Source organism: Serinus canaria, chromosome 1, assembly GCF_022539315.1.
Source record: "Serinus canaria isolate serCan28SL12 chromosome 1, serCan2020, whole genome shotgun sequence".
Lineage (NCBI taxonomy): Eukaryota > Metazoa > Chordata > Aves > Passeriformes > Fringillidae > Serinus > Serinus canaria.
In genome coordinates this window covers 48986990-48992634 of record NC_066313.1, presented here as the reverse complement: position 1 = coordinate 48992634, position 5645 = coordinate 48986990, and positions in this window count along the sequence as shown.

Genomic DNA, 5645 nt, shown 5'->3' with positions numbered 1-5645 from the left:
TTAAGGTAATGTTAGATCTTGGCAACTTTTGCCATTGCCAGTTAAGAGGTGGGGGTATCAAATTGACTGACTGATACTAAAACAAACAGTTCTGAAGAGGCATTTCCAGAGAGTTGATGTGAAAAAAAAAGGGAGGAGAAGGATTCTTGAGTATTTCCCAAAGGCCAGTTTATCACTTTCCATTTGTGCTGATCTTTAGTGTCTTGTCTGAGGAGAAAGAAAATTGCTCACATTGGTCCAAGGTTAAAGACATAGCCAATATAACTTTTTTTTAAAAATTTTATTAAGGAATTAATAATAAGATTTTATATTCTGCCTTAAAGGAAATTGTTAAAGGATTATTGGAGTGTGAAATTAAATAGCACTTTTCTCATGCCTGCTAAAAAGCCATCTAAGGAAATGGTGGCCTTCAAACAAGTTTCTAAGTTATTTAAATTTAGAAAAATTTTAAGATTTAGAAAAATTTTAAGTTTTTTTTAAAACTCAGAAAATGCTATATATGCTTGATTGGTATAAAGGAAAATTTAATTTTCAAGGTACTAATTAATCAAGTTCTATATGCTACATATTTCTACAAAAATAAGGAGGAAAGACAAATTTTTCAAAATGTGAATGAATAGAAATTTCATCTGATGTTATCACCTTAATTTATGAGGTAAGTTTTTAAGTTGCTGCTTAGTCTTATGTAAAATATTTCCTCTAATTAGGTAATAAAAGAATAGAAAAGGAAAAATCACTTAATACTTCAGCTCTACCCTCAGCTTCTAATGAGTTCATGTTTCTTGAGCAGAGAATCATTGCAATATATTTCAATTCAGTCATCACAAGCAAGCCACCAAGGAGTCAAATCCAGCTGCATTCCTCAGAAGCTGTGCACAACCTTTAAAAATTAGTCATGCAGCCACATCCCAGCTTTCCCACATAAACCTCTGTACCACAGTGAGTCTTGAAGAAAATGATAATAAAAAAAGGATGTAACTATTCAGAAAATTCTCACTTCATGTGTTAATATCCCAGCTTAGGAGGTCAGTTTGGATAGAGGTATAGAAATCAAATACTGCCCAGCTGCAGATGGATTTGTATCTAGTGCCCTTCAACACTACACATACCAACTCTCATGAGAAATGTGAATGGTATTTAGCAGTGGAAGCCTGCTAAATCCCACTAATGATTGGAGGTTTGATTGTAAATGGCTGGGTCTTAGGAATTAGCTGGTGAATTAAGAAATAAAGGACCAGAGAATAAAGCATTGCATAACACTCTTTCATTTGTTCTGACAAATGATTTAATTTTAATTTTGTACTTTCATTATCAGCAAGTGTGCTGATAATGTTTAAAAATCAAGAGTAATAAAAATTACAAGATCCCACCAGGGCTCTCTGATTATTTTTGATGAAAGGCAGGAAAAGTGCTATTTTATCTGTGATGATAAAAGCATGTATTTAACCCTACTTTCATTTTCAAGCAAATAGTTGCAATTTAACCACTGGTTCATGGAATGATTCTTGATGCAGGACATAGCTGCAGAACTAAAGAGTCTGTTAGATGTCTGTTTGTCTGTCTAGAATATTGAATTTTTTTTTTCCCACAGGGATTATTAATTGACAACTGGCTTATAGGTATGTGATACTTTCCCCTTTGGATTTTGTCATCCCAAAGAGTTTGTCCTCCATTTTACTGGCAGCACAAGATTTCGGCAGGCCAAAATGAAGGCTAATGATTTGTGAACATAACAATCCTTCCTGAACCTTCACTGTCAACACCTTCCTCCCCTGCTCCCGTCCACACACCTCCAGCCTGTCCAGGCCACTTGTTTCTTTCTCCTTTGCTACACTTCACTTCTCTTGTGCCGTGCGAATATTGTACATCTGTGTGTAAAACAGAGCAGGGAAACTGCTCCAGGAGAATAAAAAAGCTTTGCCCTGCGTTAATTACCTGGTTCTGCTCATTGTTCCCATGCACCAGCTTGCAAGGAAACAGGGTATGAAGAAACTGACTACTGCAGTGGGAAGATGGGACTGATATCAGCAGCAGGGGTGGCTTAAACAGTAAATGACAGTAAGGGGTAAGGGCTGAAAAGTTTGTGTTGTGTCTTTAGGGATTAAGTTCTACACTGTTGTTCTTTATATTTGGACTTTCAGAGAATTTTTTGTTTTGAATATACTGAAAGAGTGGGGTGCTGTGAAAAAATATTACAATTACAAAAGAAGAAAGGCTTGGAGGAAGTTGGAGCACAGTATGTTTAAATATTGCATACACTCAGTGGAAGGGGAAGTAAGTGGAGAGGAGGCATCGTGTGTTGTCTTCAAATTACATCCATGCTTTAGGTTTTTGCAGTGCTTTCTACAGGACAATAATGGAAGACAAGCACAGACTATCTTGCCTGTCCCTAGGTGGTAGATGACATTCAGCTTTATTATTTGTTGCCACTTGGCCTTCAATATGGGAAAAGGCAGTTGCTGAAAACCCTAAGCCTAAATGCTGCCCTGGTTATGGCTTCTTGCTCTGCCCCAAAGCTGCACTGGCTGGGCTGTGTTTTCCACTTATAGTGTATGTAGAAATCTAAACTCTGGCCTGCTGTCTGCCAGCATTTGCACTGCTAGTTCCTGCCAGAAAACAACAGCAGTCATGAGGCTCCTCTGCCCTGCACAGTCAGCAGCAGCTTCTGCTGATGCCTGAAGTACCATTTACCATTTGCTGAATGAGGGCCAGTGAAACCCCCTTTTGGAAAGATACTTGAATCCAAGACAATCTTAAAAGACATGCTTCTGCAAAGGGACTAAAGGGTGCAGCTCTTGGTGCTGGTTTGTTGCCTGTGTACTGGCTGTGAGCAGCTGCCAGGCAGCAAATGTGGCAGCAGACATGGGGAAGCAAATGGAAACCCTGTGGGCAGCTTGCAAATCAGCAGTGCGTAGTCATAACCAAGACTTCCCTGGAAAGAAGTTGGATTTGGGGTTGGGCTTTTCCTTTCATTTTTCTAAACAGGAAACATGTTCAAAAATCCACCTTTCCTCCTGTTACTTTTTCCTCTTATGTTCAGGGAATTTGGACTTTGGAAATCGGGGTAAGGGGGGAAGGAGATTGGTAGCATTACATCAAAGAACTATCCAAGTCTTATCATGGTTCTCCTTTGGGCAACAGGTAGATAAGGAAGATAGGCTCTCAGTTGTGTCCAGCTGAACTGCAGACAGATTGCACTCCAGGCAGAGAAATCATCTGAATGGAAATCAGCAATTCATTCTTTATTTCCCTTCAAGTAACATGGAGTTTGGTATTGCTGTTTTACGTGTATACATACCATAACGTTTCAGGATAGTCCTCAGATTGTAACCCTTTTATGTCAGCTCTAGGTAGGAGAAACAAAATCCACGGTAAGGAATTCATAAATGACATTACAATTACAAAGTTGAACTTCTAGCACTGGGACGGTTGTCTCATATCAGAGGTTTCATATTTTTGATCAAAAGCATGAATTTGCATATATTTGTTTGAGCAGGTAATGAAGTTTGAAATACAGCAAGTTTAATTTTGCTATGTAGTAAAAAACTGGCATATCTGGGTCCGAGACTTCTCAAATTACCTATATTGAGGGAAATCAATTTATTCTTTTCTGTCATGCGCCTGAAAAGATAAATTCACTGACCCTGAAAATATATCTCTTTTCATTCTTGCCCACATCCATAATCCTCCTTTCTTAATAGATGAAAGTCATAATTAACATGCCACTAGAGAGTTTTCACTGTTTCTTCAGAATTACCTCTTAATTTACTACATTAGCCTGATTAAGTAATGAATTCATCATTTCCAGCTTTTCCTTAAGGATGTAAAATATCTCATTTTTGACCAGGCAATACTAAACTAAACTGCAACTGAGGAAGATATTTTGGCCTAGATCCCTTTTGCTAAAAATCCTTTCAAAGTCTTTCCTTAATGCACACCTAAATGCTGAGGGCTGCAGAGCCCCACGGGCCCTCTCTGCCTGCAGACCTTGCAGCCACGGAGCTGGAAGCAAAGCACAGTGGCCTGACAAGCTGTCCCCTTGCACTGAGAGCCACCACACAGGAAGAGAGAGCCACAACAGAGTAAGTGTGCCATAGACCACAGTCCCACTGCTGTGGCACAGCGGTTTGATTCTTTGCTGAAATGATGGGTTGAACTGGCACTAGAGACGTCCCATCACATTCCTGCACTGGTGATCCCTTCCATTGACTAAAGGATGAGAAAACTCTGATTTTTTAAAAATTTTTCCCCAAATTCCACAATTTTCTAGGCACTGGTGACAAATACACAATCCTTCCCTCATTTGTGCGTGACAGAAAACTTTGGTTATTTTCTGCATTCATTTTTTGAGAACTGTGGGTGATCTTTTTATTGTTGCTAAGAAAATACCTTTAGTAATTAATTACTGTACTTTCTTTTCATTTGTCTGTAGCAAATAAGAAAGTATCATATTCTTCCCTTTCCCTCTGTCAGGAGAATCTGGTCTTCATTCCTTGCAGTCTTTCCCACTCAACCCAAGAGGCTCTGTTAAGCAGCTAACTCACTGACTGAGTGTATTAATGTGCTCAGTAGCCTAATTTGTGTCAAGTATGCCCTGACTGCCATTCAAGTGTCAGCCTGTGCTCCTTGTAGAAGCTATTCTTGGAGAGAAGACTTGTAGGTTCCTCCATGAACTCAAGGTTGAAGGTATCATAATTGCTATAGGTGAAAATTCTCTGAGGCCTTTGGAAAGGTTTAGTGACCAGGCTGTGTGTCTGTATGGGAACACAGACTGGCAAAAAGTGGCTTGTTCTGCTCTGAGGTCTCTGATAAAATCCTGAGAGAGGAACTCAGTTGGTCATTGGAGCTTGAGTGAGATGGAGACTGATGTGTGTATATATATATATATGTATGTATATATATATATATATATATGATAGAGAAAACCAAACCACAAATAACCATGTAGCACTGAAATTCCTAGAGAACAGACAAATTGAAACTAATTCTCCAGAAACTATTAAATGAAAAAGGTTAGAGGGAGTGAACTGATACAAAACCATGTGAATTTGCTGTAAAATGGCCATACATTTCAATGGGAGACCACAAAAGGCAGCAAGTTCTCTCATGCAGCTGTTTCCCTGGGACACCAGGGCTGTGTGTTTACCCCTCCAATGAGAATGAAGGTAATGGAGATTTAGCTTTGTCAGAAAATTGAACAGGATAGCTAGAAATCAAGAATTAGACTCTTTCCTACTTACATACTTGAAGTCTAAACGTGGAAGAAAAATCTCCCACAGGATTTTCATTCAGTCTCATGTGTGCTGTCTTTTATGTGTCTTAAATTACACTCCAGTGAGGCTCCTGTGCCCCAGAGCTGTCAACGTACCACCACTTGCCTGTATCTGTGGAAAACAAATCACTGCTTTGAGTGCCAGAGTACTGTTAGTTTAACTCTTACCTCTTTTTGTCTCCTCATGTCCTACTGTCATCCCCACCCACTCCTCCCTGCACAGCTTCTGAGTCTGTTGGCTGATTTCTACCAATCTGGGAGAACAGGCAGAATTCTCAAAAATAGTTAAGGACATAGAAATTCTGTGAAAATCAGCAGCTCAGTATCTGAGAGAAGGCTAAATTAGCTGTTGGCCCTGGTGCCACAGAGAGGC